Below are 18,038 nucleotides of genomic sequence, written 5' to 3' on the forward strand. Positions count from 1 at the left end.
GAAAAACGAAAGCAAAGAATGTCTGATTTCTGCCAAAATCTAGTAAAAAAATTATAAAAAGTAAGGAACTAATTTTTGGCCTACTTGTGCCTCAGGTTCCTATGTGGGAGCTCTAAACCATGGAACATAATATTTTGCAGACAAAGAAAGCCAAAACCAAAAAAAAAAAGCAGTAAGCAGAAAGATGTTAATACAGATATTTTCATATAGCCTTGTTTTAAATCAAATTGGTTTTTTACCGTTACTGTTTGACACTAACATTAGAAGTAGCTCTCAGAAACCTACAAGTGTTCAATAAAGCATGTTTTTCTACATGATTTTTATAACAGCAACTACTCTAAATTCCTTCTTCAGCATTTCTATAGTAGTAAAACTACCTGAACTGAGAAGAAAATGACTCACACTTCAAACTATATTGAGTGTTTCCATATTTAAAAAAAAAGTTTTAGTCTATTAAAGTGTGAATGTGAGAATACAAATGTTTAAACACAATTTAGCACTCAGCAGACTACCACCTTTGACATGTCAGATGGCCAATGTGAATTATACAGTACAGTAAAATCTTTGTTATCCAGCATCCCCGGGGTAAAGGGATGGCCAGTTATGTAAAAATTCCGGTTATCTGAAATAACCTGGCAGGGGTTTTCAGATATCCCCTCCATGTTAACAAAGATTTTACTGTATATACTAGAATTAATGGATATGCTGTTAAATACTTGACTACACTGAGTTATCAGGCTACATAACACACTTTCTAATATTTTTATAATTCTTCTATGTAAACAAGGCCTATAAAGCTTGCTATGAACACGGAGACCTGCACACAATAAGAGAAAACACATACTGCTAAAGCTGAGAACCCTGTCTGCTACTGTTACTCGTTTTGAGTAAAATTTTTCAGTTCAAGGGTCCCAAGTTACTACTCAACATAAGGGTTGTAGGCTCTCTAATACAATGAAGTTAAATATTATTAACGATGTTTAAAATTAGAATGTTTGTATTATTGCTGTATCAAGATGATACAATTAGGTGATCTTTATCAATTATCAGTATAATTCAGTTTTCTCCCTGTGCATCTCAGATTTTTAGTATAAAACATGTCATTTAACTCTCCTTGTGTACTATGTTTCCAAAAGAAATCTCTCTGCTTTGTAAATATCCTCCATGTGTTTCATGCCTGCACAAGTCTTTGCCAAAAAAACTTCCTTTCTTTAAGATAAATGGAAATTACACTAATTTGGAAAGAATGTCAGTGAACCAATGAGAAAAGGCAACACTACTTTTACCACCAAAGAGTTTGCCTTCGATCTAGGTATCAATTTGCATTCTTTAGAGAAATGGCCAAAAAGCCCTGACTACATACACAAAAATAACTGTTGGCAAGAGTTAAGCCACTGCCAGCTCATAAGATTTCTGCCACATTTTTTTAAACATGGCAAGGATGAGATAAGGCAATAAGGAACTTATTGTATATGAAAGCACAATCAAAACTAAGGCGATGAAAAATAGTGTAAAATATTCATAAAAGACTGTTTTCCAGGAAATTGTAAAGATTAGAAACCTGTACCAGCAGAAAAAGCTGGGAATTAGCAGACAGCTTAAGAACTGGAAATCATGCCTTCACTGACCCAGTACAATACCATAAGTGATATTCTCTCGTAACAGAAAAGGAAACGGCTAACCTAGAACACAAACTGAACCTACATTACAAGGGTATTTGACAAATGACCCAAATTTTCCAAACACAAAAATATAGAGAAAACACACTCCCTTCCCCCAAGAGGGGAGAGAACTATGTTTGAAACTCATCATAATTACTTACTAAAATCTCAGCAGCAATGAATCCAATAGTTCATGGCTTAACCCAGTATCTATAAGAAATAAGAATATTGGTATAACATGTATGGCAGGGGTGGCCAACATACAGAATGGATGCCAGAGTGGCATGTGCAGCTTCTTTATGTGGCACACGGCAAGTTGGGGACAGGACAGGCAGCAATGGCATACAGGGCAACAGAGCAGAAAGCTGAGCAGCAGATCAGGTAAGGGAAAGGAATCAGAGTGGCAGTCAGGGAGAGTACAGGGTTAATTTATGGTACAAATATTACAAGCATACAATTTATATAATATAGTACACATATTACAAGTGTAAACGCTCATTCACAAATTGTAGGAACATACAAGTAAATGCCTACTACAAAAATTCCGAGTGCTTGAATATAAGAATTACATGATTATGATGGAATAAAATAATCAATTAAATGCTTTTGCTTTACATTCTTATATGCACTTGTTGACAAAACAGAAGAGAATTCTACAAAACAATAGCAAATTATCTACATCTTTTCGAGCAAAGAAAAGGCGAAGAGTATCCAATACTTTGCAAGGATTGGCTTGGCAGGTGTTACCTTTAAATCAACCAATTATCAGAAGCAAAATTTTGTGGTGGTTTATTACATGCCTACACTTGGAAGTGATTAATTACACTTTAACAAAGGACAAATTAACCAATGGTTTATTAACAAGTCAACAGAACAGGGAATTCAGTGCAATGCTGAAAAAGTTACCCACATTAACGATATTTTGCCATAGTACTATTCATGAGAATTTAGAGGCATTATTCACGTGCATAAGAATCACTATATTAGGGTCTATAGACAAGAATTATTTCAAACCACGGAAAAGTAGCCCACTCCAGGTAAACAGAGAACCTATTTACCACCAGAGAGCATCATTATGCATTTTTGGCCAAAAAGTAAAAATGTGCCACCATAACATGCCCAGTGGACACTGACACTAAAGCAAATCAAGCAAAAATGTTGTAATTTGGTAAGCAAAAAGTGTCATGGAACCTCTACTAACCACAAGTGGCAAAGAACTCTGTTTCATATTTCATCTGAAAAAAATCTAAGGTCTGAATTAAGTATCTTATACAGTCACTGCTATCTATTTGGGTTTGGTTACAGTTTCCCTTAAACACTGGTTAGCAGCTGGGCTTTATTATTGCATTTTTAGTTGTCTGAAAGCTTCATACCCAGATCTGATAAACAAATACCAAAATGTTTGCTTTAAGTACTCTTCCTCCATTAAAGCCTATTTCATCAACGCCATTTTCTTTTTCTTTATTAATTTACCCAAGTCCACAATCTCATCTACACATTCATTGTTAGAAATCAGTTAACACCTATAATAATTCTGATTAATGCCCCAAGATCTCACTACAGATCGGTTATAGATAAACCCATGGTCATTCCAGAAAAGGGGGATGGCCTTCTGGGTTGTTTCTTCCCCAGGCCCCCAAATTCATCTCCAATCATAATCTCTGAATTCTGGCTTCCTTTGCTGCACCAGCCATTGTCTACAAACCCGCCATGTTCCATGACTTCGCCCAAAGCAGAAGACTATAAAGCATTCAGTTACCTTCAGCTCAGAGCATGAGAGGTTAAAGATAGCTACCCTAGTAAAGAGCAAGGCTAATAAGACAGACAGGGGAAGGTACAGAGATTCAAGAGCAGAACATGAATTTCAACTGAAATATTAAAAAAAGTTTTAAATATTATATAAAGGAAGATTTACTCAGCTAAATACTAGTAGCAAAACCTGTAAATTAAAGAAATTCTGATCTTTATTTGTAGCTATCTAAGTATATTAATATACAAAAATATGTTTCTCACAAAAGATTCTTAACATTCCATTTAAAATTACAATATTATAGGCTTCAAGATGTTCCACATAACATGAACTATAGCTTGTGGTGGTGCAAATGAACAACAGAAAGAGTACATTCTGTGTGCAATTAAATCCAATTAGTTTTAAAATTGAATAGATACAGGAAATTGGGTCCAAAAGATCCTCCAATTAAAAGTTGGTTTTATGGAATTCCCACAACTTGATATGTGATTTTCATCTAACTTCATCCTTCTGTACCACAAAGCCTTTTTTCCTAAGCTCATGGTTCATACACAGAGTATTGATTTAATCAATACAACATTTGGATAGAAAAGTATTTCTGAGCCAGAAGATTATAAATCGAGAAGGACAAGAGTTAGAAAGAGTAAATTATAAACACTTTGAGTTATACTAACATATTTATTACGTTACATGATAAGAAAAGGTATACTACTTGCTAGATACAAGATACTTCACAATAACTAGCTCTTTGAATTCATGGAGGAGCCTGTGTGAAATTAATTCCTCATGAAAGTTCCTTCCACTCACAAAGGACACTGATAATTCAATGGATAGAAAAATAATGTTAGATATTTTGTTATTTATTATAACCAGTACAGCTATATTTTAATGCAGAACTGGAGTAGGCATAAAGATGTTTCAGTTACAAAAATGGAGCTGTGGGGCATGCTACAATCAGTTATAATGTAACGAGGACATGACCCAAACCAAAGTTAGATACAGGTCCTTTGTGGGAGATTCCCTGGTCTCCATATATAATGCCAAATGGACATTTTATGTGCAAATGTTTCATATTGATAATCTACTTTACTTTTTTTAAATTTTTCTCTACCTTGGAAAATAAGTGTTATGAGCCAGATTCTGCTGCAAATACAAAAACTAAGCTTCTGTCCACCTTTCCCCAAAATCCTTGTCCACAAATAGAAGTATTCTAAGTAACATTAACATTCAACATCTTTGCTCAATATCAGGCATGTCAAATGTATGACCTGTTTACCAGATCTGGCTGGCAACTCCTCTCTATCCAGCCCACCGAGCTACTGGAAGTTGGAGGGCATGGCCTGCCAGGGAATGAGTGGCTCTTTGGCCCCACTGGCCATGGGTATTGGCAGGGAGCATGGCTTGGCTTGCTGCTGTAGCCACTCCCCAGACTCCTGCTGTCACTGCCAGATCCCTATCCCCAGACTCTTGCCACCACCACCAGACCCCATACAGTCTCTGGACCCAGCACCAAGTCCCTTGCAACTGCCACCGCAGTGGCCATGGTTGCCACCCCTGGGCTGGAGCCAGCCTGCAAAAAGCCTCTTCTCTATATAATAAAGTCTGACAGACTATACTAATCATAAAAAAGTTATCAGAGTTTGGAGTAAAAGATGTTTTCTTGCTTGCACAATAGATCACATTAACAGAGATTATTACACATAATAGATGAGTATAGAAAGATGCATGTTATTACTAAGAAAGTATATTTCAATGTAAATTAAAAAGACTGTGTGAAGCAAAGCCTGTCCTGATATCTCTGAAGATGGAAGGCATATACACAATTCCTTATTTTACTCCTTGCTAAGGCAAAGACTGCTCCATACTTCATTTATTTATCTTGCTTGTACCTGGACTTTTCCCTATCTTATTCTTGGTCTGCACACCTGCTCTTTTAATCCAGAAATTTCCTATTCTTAGGTGTATTTTTGTCTCTCCCATTCTTGCCACAAAACAAAAGACAAACTGCACACAATGAAGACAAATTAAACTGCAGAGAACCATAATCATTCTGTATGGACAAGCACATGAATGAAAAAACGTTCCTGCTTAAAACTACCTTAACAAAGCCCCCTGGTTTGTCAGACACAGAGAAAACTGTACTAGAACAACATATGGAGGATAAGTCAGGGGATGAAATTTTAGGCAGAGCACAAGTGGGAACTACAGTTAAGAACCAGAAATCGGATTTTAAATTTCTCTCTCTGCAAGCCCACCCCCACCTGGCCACCTCCGTTCCTTGAACTAGCAGAGCTAAACACTGATTTTGACACCCTTCTGAAATGAAATGCTCAACCCAAAGGCTGGGCTAATACTGATGTGAATTCCCCTCTTCCCCTTGCTTTTAATCAGCTAAATCTTGCTCATTTAATCTAGCCCCAAACCTTTCAATTTTTCTTCTTCAGTCTCAAACTTTGTAAGTGTCTCCTGTTTTTGATACCCAAGCATTGCACAGAAAAGAGTGGAGAGAAGGCTGTTCTCCATTTCTGAATCTCAGCCCAACATAGATAAAAGGAAGGAGGAGGAAAAGGTTCTGATGCCTTGATCTAAAGCAGAGATTTTCAAACTCTGTCATAGTGAGCCTCAGAGGCAGTGGCTGGTTAAATATTGCAGGGTGGGAGGGGGGGATCCACAAGAGACAAAAGCTTGTGTCAAGGGCTGACTTTCAACAGATCGCAGCGAGGTAAAAGTTTGTTTCAAAAGTATTCATTAAGTTAAAGGGCAACATAAAGGGAATCAATTGAATTAAAACTTCACTTAAACCTTTTAGAAAACATCATACCAAACAATGATAGGTTAATTCAGTATAAAATCCATCAGTCCTATCCTATCAATGGGAGGGGTGTGTTTGTTTCCTCACTGCACAGTGTGGTAGAATTTGGGGTTGCAGTATAGAAAGGAAGAAGTGCAAGTCATTTCTGAGAGAAAGCCAGGACCTACCCTTTGTTCCAAGTGAAGTTAATGCCGAGAAGCCTGACTCATATAGGTAGGCGGAAGAAAAAGGAATGAGCGCTTTAAGAGCACAGTGTGTTAATTCAGGAAACTTGGATCCCTCTAATAACCAAGAGTGTCTGTAGCTGACATTTGTGAAAATTTGTGCTACAGTTCCTGGTCGCTTGACAAGTTGATAAGACTTTCTTCTTTTGAGGACAGCATATCTGTGGTGATTGGCTTAAAGGTGAATGGGTTCCTGATCCACTGACTACATTTGGTTTTGCCAACTTCAGGAAAATATTCATAAAACTGCTCTTGCAGCCCCACTAAGTGCTGAACAATTACATTCTGGACACTGTCAACTGACTGATCACTGCAGTGGTGCACAAAGTCCTCTAGTGTTGAAAACATGCAAATAGATCCCGTTGCATGAGTGAAGGCCACAGTCTGGGCTGTCGGGGGAAGGGGGGTGGCAAATCAGGGCCCTGCAGAGCTGGGTAGAGAGACCACAGCAACTCAGCACCAGCAGCTTTGCATCCAGCTGCTTGGCACCCTCCCCCACCACTGCTGACTTCTTCACATCCAAGGCACATGGGGGCAGGGCCCTGCACAGGCTTATTTGCCCTGGGTCATCTCTGGCCACAGTTCAAGTTTGTTAATGAATGCTGCTATCCGATCAATAGCAATGAGCACATTTGCATCTCGTCCCTGAAATGACACATTCAAGTGACTGAATTCTCTGAATACAATCAGCCAGATATGAGAACAGATACCCATGAGCATCACTGAAATACTGTAGAAATGGCAAGTTACTATTGCAAAAAAAATATGGACTCCGTCACATAGTTCACACAGTCTTGTCAGTACCTTGCCCCTGGACAATCAACGGACTTCTGAATATAGCAACATCTGTGTGAAGTTTGCCCCAATCTCCTCACATAAAATGCCAAAAACTCTTTAATTAACTGGGCTCGACTTTATAAAGTTTACAGTTTTTACTGCAACTCAAAGAACATAGCTGTCTCTTTTGGCATCTCCTTAGCAGCCAATGCCTGTCTATGGATCTTACAACGATTCCAGGTTGCTGTGGGGGCCACTTCTTGTACCATTGCCACAAGCCAACTATGTTGCCCTGTCGTAGACTGTGTTCCATGGCTGCAAATTCGAAAACAATTTTCCCAATCAAGGCCTGTGTCTTGGACAAAAGTATTTAACAGTTTTAACAGCTCTTCACCAGTTGCTTGTGTGGGGAGAGAATGGCAAAAACAGAAATTCCTCCATTAATTCTGTTGCAGTAGCAAAACAAATATACACCAATAGCTATGCAGCGTTTGATATATCGGTAGACTCGTCAATCTGAATGGAATAAGAAGGGCTCTGATGAACACTTGCTAAGAGATGCTCTTTTACACCAGTGGCCATCTCTTCAATACAGCATGAAACTGTCCTTTAAAAGCGAGATCGCATCTAGCTGCGATGCTGAGTTCTATCCTATCATCACTGAGCACATATTCTTTGCAGCTGGAAGTAGTAGTTTCTCACTTACGTTGTGAGCCTTGCTTGCTTTGACAATGTGCAAAGCCACAAGGTAAGAAGCCTCAGTAGCCTTCATGTTAACAGTGCTGTATACGTCAACATTTTTTTGTCCTGTTAACTAACTTCCTCCAAAAAAAAAAAAAAAATCTACAGGTTTAAATACTAAGGTAGGGTGTCTTGTTTCAAGATGCCAGCATAGGTTGCAGGGCCACATACTGCCACTTGCCAGTACTTCAGCATATACAACAAACACATTGAGGTCTCGGTTCATCGCTGGGCCCACTCCATGTAAAACCAAGCTTTAAATAAGCTTTTTCATATTTTTTTTTACCTTTGTGTTTTGCTGGAACCTCAGCACTCTTTTGCAGGGGTTGTATGCTTTTCCCCCTTTGTCACAAAACAGTCCATTTCTCATTTAAGCTTTCTCACTAAATGTGCTGCTGAGGTTTATGAGTTTACTTGAGAAAAAAAGACACAAGGTACGTCTGATGTGTCACAGTTGCTAAGCAAGATTAGTACATTAAACACAGGCCTTTGCATTATTTTAAAATACAATACATTTAAAATATATAACTCCCCCCCCCCAACTCACACAACCTCTCCACAAAAAATAAAACAAAACAAAAACAAAAAAAAACACTCTCAGCCTCCCTTGACATGATGCCACGCCTCCCCAGGGAGGTATGGCTCATAGCTTGAGAACTACTGATCGAGAGCAATGTATTCTGCCTCGCATCCCTCCCTCCGTGACTGACCATGAGATGGATGCAGAAGCCACTCATTCACAAAGAGGGTAAATTGGCAGCCTTGCATAAGGGCTCTACTCTAATATTAAAAACACAGGATAGCTAACAGAAAAGGTTCACACTCCCATAAACGTACATATTTAGCAAAGTGACCTGGGTCCCTAACCACAACAGGGAGAACCACAAGGATCCCAATGAATATCCTTCATTTATCTTTCCTGCAGTTAATGAGTTCCCCTTTCTTCTCCTGGACCTTCCAAAAAAGCAACCCTCTCTCCCACCTACTCTCAATAGAACCAGAACCGTAACCCTTCTAAGTAACACAATATATTTGGGGGATAAACTCTGATGTAACATTTGGACCAGGGACAGTAGAAATCATTTGTAAAAGTAGAGAGAACAACTGGTGGGTTTCTATGAAAAGACGCACCTTCAGGAACAGTGACCCTTTCTGAGGAAACAAGGGACAGGCACAGAGACCAAAAGCATCACTGTTTCACAAGAAAAGGAATACTCGAAAACAAAAACAAAAAGCTAATTACTAAGCTGTGACCAGGAACTGTATTTATTGCCAAAAAAAGAGGGTCTAAGACCAAATCCCAGCGACTTTACCCTGGCTGGAAAGCAAAGCTAACTGCTCAGCAACAGAGCTAGCAATTTAATATATTATTGATACTTCTTAAGAGAAGCACTTTCTATTTATAATTTATGTACAAAAGTTTAGGAGTATAACTGTTTTATTGGACTGTTCTGCTAATAAAAGTGTCGTGCAGTCGACCCATATAGTCAAGTGAATAATTTTGATATGTCTATGCTGACACTTCACAACTTATGACTGTCATGAAAAATTAAGCCTACTTCACCCACTCCAAACCTGTAACTGAGGCAGTGAGGACACCCCATGGATGTCACCTGTCAACCACCTGTGAAATCTATCTTAAGAAAAGCTTGAAGCCTGTGCAGACATGCTCTACATCTTTTAGTAACAGTGGTTGGTTCCTCAATCAAATTAATTATTTCCAATATAGTAGCACAGAAAGCCACCAATCTGGACATTATTATGCTATAGGGGCATGTGAAGTGGGCCCTATTAGATTCGGATTCTGCCCGAATCAGGGACAGCGATTCAATTCATTGATATGGATCACTGTCCCTAATTCGATTCGGTCAAATCCGAATCTGAAGATTCGATGCCGATTCGGGGAAATCAGTGATTCAGACATAGACACAGCTTTAAAAGTTTTTTCTACATACCTTGAGGTAGCAGGCATGGCTCGTGATCGCTGCGATGCTGGGGTGAATGGAACATCCCACAAGAGTGCGGGGGGGGCCCTCCACATGCTCAGCAGTGAACCCAGAAGGGGACCAGAAGTACTTCCAATCCACTTCCGGGTCTGCCAGGAACATGCTGGGGGGCCTCCTGAGCCTCCCCAGCTCAGCGATCAGCTGCAGGGGAACCCTGGGTGCCCCCCCCCAGACCCAGGAGACACCAGTCACCAAGCCAGGGGGCTGTGGAGGGCCCCCCTGTGCGCTCCCTGGTGGATCCAGAAGTGGACCGGAAGTGCTTCTGGTCCACTTCCGGGTCTAGTGCCAAACAAGCTGGGGAGCCCCCTGCACTTCTGTGGGACACTCCATCTGCCCCAGCATCACAGCACTCATGAGCCTCTGCTACCTACAGGTATGTAGAAAAAACATTTAAAGCTGTCTCTATATCTGAATCGCTAAATCTCTCCAAATTGATTTGGAGGGTTCCAATTTGATTCGGAGAGATTAAAGGGTCCTCTGATTCGATTCAGATTCAGAGATTCAGTCACGGACTTGGGCCGAATTGCTGCCGAATTGAATCAGGGACCAAAGCTTCACACAGCCCTATTATGCTATGTTCTTGACAGCAAAATAAAAGTACGATAGCTCCCGAAAGCTTTCATTCTGAAGTGATTTTGTGTGGATCGAAGATGGGCTTGCAGCATTAGAGGAACAAATTTAGCACAGCTAATGTTCTGGTATAGACTACATTAAGGTAAATTTTCAGAAGGAAATCCAATTTAAAACGTTTTGAAAGAAAACTCTTCAAATAGATACAACTACAGCTCTGCTGCCACCATATCCTGGTGCTAAACCTCTTAAAATAAAATAGTACTTACTATAACATTCAACAGTATAGTTGTCTAGCTTTAAGTGCTTGCAAACATTTTTAAAAGACCAGAGAATAACTAAGTGTATTGTTTAGTAAATTTGTTTATATTTAAAAATATAGAAGTTGACCTTACTCATTCGTAGTTTTAGCTTAAGTGATTCCTTATGCTACAGGCACTAGAATAAGTTCCAATTTCTGCCAAGAAATCTTTCAGTGACCTAGGGATGTCTCCGAACTCTATTTAATGGGGGGTGGGGGGGAAATTTAAGCCAAAGGAAAACAATATTTTTTGGCTGTTGCCAAGCAATGCAGAATAATCCTTAATGGGTTCAATTGTTTCATGTATTTAGAAGCTTCACACTTCCAATGTATTCACAAAAACAACAGAAAAAAAATCTGCATGGGTATATTTCCAATTGCAAAAATTTATTTACCAAACCCTAAAGATTTGATGATGTTTACTCAGCATTTCTACAAACAGAATTTATTAAAAAACAGATTCTCTCCTATCTTTTGTAAACACTTTCTGCAAAAGAGAATTTACTAAGAAAAACTGTACTTATGTGTACTATATATACACATGACTTACTAGAAATGTTCTTTATTGGAATTCTTTTTCTATATGTAAAAATAATTTACAAAAGTTTGCATTCTTGTCAGAATCCCTTTATCCAGACACTTTAAACCAAAAGCTGATTTTAACAGCTCTGATTATATAAACACATAACATAAAACAAAATAGTATTTTGCCTTTATAAAGCACGTATCCACAGTTGTGCAAGAATTCAGAAAAAAAAGCCCAGGAAACCTGATTGAGTTCCACACAATAACCACTAACCCAAATAAAACTGTCACTTTCATAGATTAATTATGACTGCATCTATCACTGTAAAGATATACAAGATGCATGCATTTCAAAATCTTGCTAGTCCCTACAAACATATTTTCAGATCTACTTTTAAGCATTTAAACTGATCAAAAGGAAGGCATACACCACGTTTAGAACCTCAAACGTTTTGTAGTAGAAGAGGGCACTTTTATGAGTTTCCTGGAAATGAAGGGGTAGGAGCAGACTGGAAATATGTAGACAGCCTCAAAGAATCAGTTATCACAGACTGATTAATTTCTCATTTATCATGACTTTGTATTAGAACAAGTATTCTCTACAGAATGTACTTTTTGAGATATCGCTTGGCATAATCTATGTTGCAAACTGTTTGCAGAGTCCCACTTTATGCTCCATCAAGCATTTCAATTACCTTAACATACACGTCAGGTGGAATATCTTCAAATTCCATCTCAGCTTACTAAAGTTTTCCATAACTTTAAAATGCTTCAATGCACCACTTACCTGACCTAATGTTATACTTATTTTGGAACTAAGGGTTTCATTTTTAACATTTCTCAAAGACATTTGACTTTAAGTTACGAGATTTCGTAAATTCAGATGCTGCTTAAATTGATATAGACTCTATGAACAGAATTCTGCCATTAAAAAGAAATATAATCAAAGCCTTCCATTTATTTATTGTATTGGGAGAGGGAAAGGAAAGTAGTCACACACTAAGTTATACTACCACCAACGGGTAGCAACAGACACTGCCATAACACAGTTGGTTAATACTTAATAAAATACATGTAAATATTTAGTAATACAAATTGGAACCTCCCCAAACCACCCATATTAATGAGCAGAGTATATGTTTTTCAAAACAAAAGTAATTTACATACATAAAATCATGATATAACCATTATCAACTTTAGAACAGCAGGTAATCTTAAACTGACATGCCAGTAATGATTCAAATCCAAGCTTGAAGTTCTCATATAGCTGGAACCTAATATGAAAGGAAATTAAAGTAGCCAGACCCAGATTTCTGATAAATTAATTTTTTCTAAAACATTTCACTGAATTCTCTGTAGAAAGTTCCTTCATTTTGCAAAAAGTAACTGAAGCTCTTGTGATAAACCAAACAAACCCCAGCAATTAATCTACAGTTAAAAATTCAAGCTGGTGACCCCAATACTTACACTTCCTCCTGGTCCAATGACACAGAATCTGCATTAAAGAATCTGCAGAAAAGCCATATAAAATATGCATGCTTGTTTTTCTTTGGCAGTCACATTATTGCTATGAAGAACAGATAATTCAGCTCCTTATACATGTAAATATGGCACAGATGCCACTTTAAACAGGGGCAATTATAAATTGTGTTAAAAATAAAACTGCTTTCCTTACATCCTTACCAAAATAACTTCCTGATTTCATTTAAATGATTTAAAATGGAAGATAATTTTTCCTAATACCTGAAGAACAGTACTTACACACACACAAGTACCTCATTTTATTCTGGTGGCTAGAATAAAAAAAGCTTTTACATTTTAGTTGTCATGGAAAAAAAAAAAAAGGGGGGGGGGGGGGAAAGAGGGGGAGTTGGTTAGCTTCACAGGCAAGCGAATTTTACAGTATGCCCAAATGGCATACTTCAAAAAGTATCTACTAACTTCTGAGATGAAATATTAAAGCACACAAAAAAGAAGAAAGTCTACTTGTGGTAAAAGGGCTGTAAAACAACAACAGCACTAAAAATAAATCCTTCAAAATTGACATGTTGTTACATTAGCAATGATTTTTAACACATTTTAATTAATCCATATTTTTCAACGAAAACAATTTTTACAGACCTTATTTGTACCAGACTGTTTTAATGGAAAATTGAAATTAGACTCCACAAATCCTCCAAGGCCTGGCCTATAAAGAAACTTAGCAAATGGGGGCTTACATCTACACATGTTTCCAACAAGCAAGCCAAGAAAGGAATTGAGGCTTGGCATTTGCTTGAATGAATACTTACGAGAAAGCCTTTCCATATGAATCTTTTGAGGAAGCCTACAATACATAGTTGAATAACTTTTAAAAAAATGATCGTCAACCAAATTTAGAGTCACTTTTCAGTAGCCAAATACCCAACTTCATTTTAACTTAAGTGGACTACAGTAGAACAGGATCAGGATCGCATTATGTTATGCACTCCACAGATCGTTTCTACCCTAAGTTTTTAATCTTAACAGACACAGGGTAGGAGTTGAAGTGACTTACTCAAGGTTACAGAGTGGTTCAGTGGCAGAGCCAGAAAGGGACGGAATGGTCACTTCAAGTCCCAGCCATTTGTCATCAATGCTGCCACATCTGATTTATTTTAATTTACTATTTGTGCCATTTTTCTCATTATAATTTTAAAAAGTGAAGAAATATCCTATTAATGACAGCTTCAGCAATTTGCCTTATCCACAACATGGATCATTACTAGCATGTTAGCCCAATATTCCATCAACTATTACCAGCTCCTTACAGAACAGATTATGAGTAAGGTGTTGATTTGAAAGGCTCTTCACTGCATTTATCTCTGACTGACTACCAAACTTTAATCCTGCTGAAGACCATGACTTCTCTAAACAGCTACATTCTGCAATAATGATGAAACTGCCAAATGTCAGGCATTAAACTAATGAGAGCAAGAGCTTTCCTGGCAGCTGACATAGAATTTTCCACCACTCTGTAGGGGTGGGAAGAATCAACACAAATTTTGCCACATTCACTGCAAAACTTTCCCTCCACAAAAGTAAAAGCGTGAGAAGAGAAATGTCGACATATTCTAACTTAAAAAAGGAAAGAGAAAAATCCTCCACACCCTCTTCAGAATGGAGAGATCTAATCCACTCGTTGGATTAAACATAAACATTTTTGGTCTTTGTTAAATTTGTACATCCTCATATATCATAAAAGGCATAAGGGACAACATATAAAAACTCAGAGAAACTGTGAAAGAAGTAAAGAATTGTGTAACAATTATTTTCATAATCTTTCATAACTGTTTTCTGGGATAGTGTAGACAGAGATGACCCTCCCTTCAGCTACCTCACGCGGTTCTTCGCAGCCCTATTTTCCTGTAGTTATTTGATTTCTGATTTACAGCTAGTAAGCACATGACATCAATACCAAGGTAAACTGCTCTGATTAAGATTATTTCTTGATTTTCCTAGGATCATGAGATTTAAGTAAATTACAGTAGCATTCATCATTCCTCTGTTCCTTTATGCTTGTGTAAAGGCTGATTATACCCATAAACTTCTTATGGATCCAAGTCCTAAATCAGTGCTGTTCAATAAGCATATGGAGGCTGCAAGAAGTGCAGCTGCACCCATGTGGTCACACCCATGTGGTCCATGTGCCCCTGCATGCCACATGAACAACCCCCACACCTTTACACTGCACTGCACATAAACCCCCCTACCCTTGCACCAAGATGCACATAGACGACTCCCTCTTCCCCTGCAGGATGCACCATGCTGTGTGTGGATGCCTCCCCAAACTGTGCTGCACTGAACCATGCCATGCACACATATTCCCCCTGCAATACTGGGCACATGGGCCCAGGGCCCCTCACCAACTCCCCAGGCTGCAGGTCACACTGCCACGCCCCACACTGCAGGGGCAGGAAGGAAAACCTGGAGCCTTCAGCTGTTGCTGCTGCATCCATAGCAATGAGGGAGCAGCAGCCAGGTGGGAGGCTGGAACTATAAATTAGTTCCTCACTAGCCACGCCATACGTTGAACAATCCTGCCCTATATGTCAATACACATTTCAAAGAAAGAAAACTACTCTTTGCATAGATACAAAAAAAGGTCAACCCTGAAATATAAAGGATTCAATAAATTAAGAACATTTTTGAGTGTGGACAAATAAGCCAATTTTTCCTAGTAGATATTTACAGTTATGCTCCCATATCATACCGGAGTCCTGCAGTCTTGGTTTCAGCTATGAAGTCCCATTTTTACCTGCATTATTTTTTCCTACCCATGAGATCACATATTTTGAAGTTGCAATTAAAAACCATCTTGAAGCTTAAAGTTATATGTTCATAAATCAAAGTCAGAAAATGGGAAAGGTCACAATCCCAAACGATGTTAAACACAGTAATATTGCATGACCTCTACATTTCATTGAGAGTTCTTACCTGACATCTAACACATCAGGCTACAAATAAAAAATATAATCAGAAAAGAGAAGTCTACACAAGTGCAATAAAATTTTCTCTATGCACTATTAATAGTACACTTGCTTAAGTTTTTGGATGCAATTAATTTATTATTTTTAGTTTTTTTCTTAATGGAATACACACACACACACACACACACACGCACACAGATACAGACACAAACACAGATAACAGATATACAGCCCTTCCCCGGCAACACCTCCTCTATGAAAGGTGCACTCCTTTGGCTGCACCATTAATGTACCCGAATTTCTACTGCATACCCAAGGATCATTCTTGTGATGTTTGTAAGTATTACACTAAACACTTACACAATTACTCCTTATTTGACAGTGGAAGTGCTAAATGGTACAAGGAAGGCAGTCACCTCTTTTAACTTCTCTTGGAAAAGACCAAGGAGATGTCAGACACACACTGGGAAGTGCCCCAAAATATTACTACACAGAAATGCATTCTGATATGCCAGGAACTATAAGCTCCCAGTGCAAGAGGGTAAGGATAGGACCTGAATAAACTAAAAAAAAAGGTCCGTAATCAAGCAAATAAAATTCAATAAGGCTTGTGCAAAGTTATGCACTTGGGACAGAATAATTGCATGTACAAAAACAGAAATGACTGGCTAAAGCTGCAGTACTTCAAAGAAGGACCTGCAAGTTAGGGCTGTGTGAAGCTTCTGTCACCAATTCCATTTAGCAGACATTTGGTGGCCAAATCTCCGAATCCGAATAGACTCAGGAGGCCCTTTAATCTCTCCAAATCGAATCGGAACCCTCCAAATTGATTCAGAAAGATTCAATGATTCAGCCATAGACACAGCTTTATGTTTTTTCTACATAACTCAAGGTACCAGGTGGCTCACGAACGTTGAAATGGTGGGGCGGATGAAGAGCCCACAGAAGTGCAGGGGGGGGGGAGGGGGGAGTACCTAGAATTCAACCAGAACTGAATTGAACCAGAAGCAGTTCTGGTCCACTTCCAGGTCCGCCACAAAGCGCACAGAGGACCCCCTGCTTTGCCCCCCCGCTTGGCAACTAGTGCCTCCTGAGTCTGGGGGGGGCACCCAGGGTCCCCCCGCAGCCAATCACTGAGCTGGAGGGGCATGCTGGGGGGACTTAGGTCCACTTCCAGATCCATCGCCAAGCACATAGGGGCCCTCCCCGCATTCCTGTGGGACACTCCATCCACCTCACCATCTCAGCATTCATGAGCTGCGCCTGGTACCTCGAGGTATGTACAGAAAAGATTTTGAAGCTGTGTCTATGGCCGAATCGTTGATTCTCCGAATCAGATTAGAAACTTCAGATTCAGATTCGGCCAAATCGAATCGGGACAGTGATCCAAATCAATGAATTGAATCACTGTCCCCCAAATTGGGCCAAATCCAAATCGAATATGGCCTGCTTCACAGTGTCTCACCAGTTGAATATGAACCACCAGTGTGCTCCTGTTGCTAAAAAAAAGCCAAGAATGGGTTATATTAACAGGCGCATAACTTACAGACATAGGGAACCAATTCTTCCATGCTATACAGCACCACTGAGGCCTCACCTGAAGTACTGTGCCCAGTTTTGGGCCCTACACTTCAAGAAGGATTTGAACAAATTGGAAAGTACCTAGAGAGAGAGCCACAAAAAATGATTAGAGGCTTGGGAAGCCTGACTTATGAGGAAAAGCTGAAAGAACTAGCATACTTTAGTCTGAAGAAGAGAAGACTTATTGAGGATTCAATAAGAGTCTTCAAATACCTGAAAGGCATTCCATTATATGGAATCTCCTCTAAGAATCTTCCATTATATGGAAGATGCAGATAATTTTTTTTCTGTGGCTTTTCGGGACAGGACCAGAAGCAATGGCCTCAAGTTGCAGCAGAGGAAATTTAAGTTGGAGATGAGGAAAAAGTTTCTGCTTATATGAGTGGTTAAATACTGGAATAGGCTACCTATAGAAGCAAAGGAATTTCCATTCCTTGAAATTTTAAAGAAAAGGTTAGACAGACACTCAACTGGGATGTTTTAATGAGGGATGATCCCATCTTGAGCAGAGTGCTAGACTAGGTGACCTCATGGGTCACATCCAGATGACTGAAGCTGTGCAGTATATGGCACTGCACTGCCACATACCACACATTCATCTGCTCTCCGTGTTGCAAGGGAGCAACGTGGGGGTGGGGGGGG

General features: G+C 39.1%; 1 protein-coding gene across 1 annotated transcript in view; it reads right to left on the bottom strand.

Annotated features, from left to right (window-relative positions):
- Nucleotides 1–18,038, bottom strand: part of BICC1 (BicC family RNA binding protein 1) — a gene marked incomplete at its 5' end in the record, with an annotated part of 236,925 nt that overhangs the window by 201,982 nt on the left and 16,905 nt on the right. The gene's annotated exons all lie outside the window — the stretch shown is intronic.

The sequence above is a fragment of the Alligator sinensis genome, unplaced genomic scaffold (genome assembly GCF_000455745.1).
Source record: "Alligator sinensis unplaced genomic scaffold, ASM45574v1 scaffold176_1, whole genome shotgun sequence".
Taxonomy (NCBI): Eukaryota; Metazoa; Chordata; order Crocodylia; family Alligatoridae; genus Alligator; species Alligator sinensis.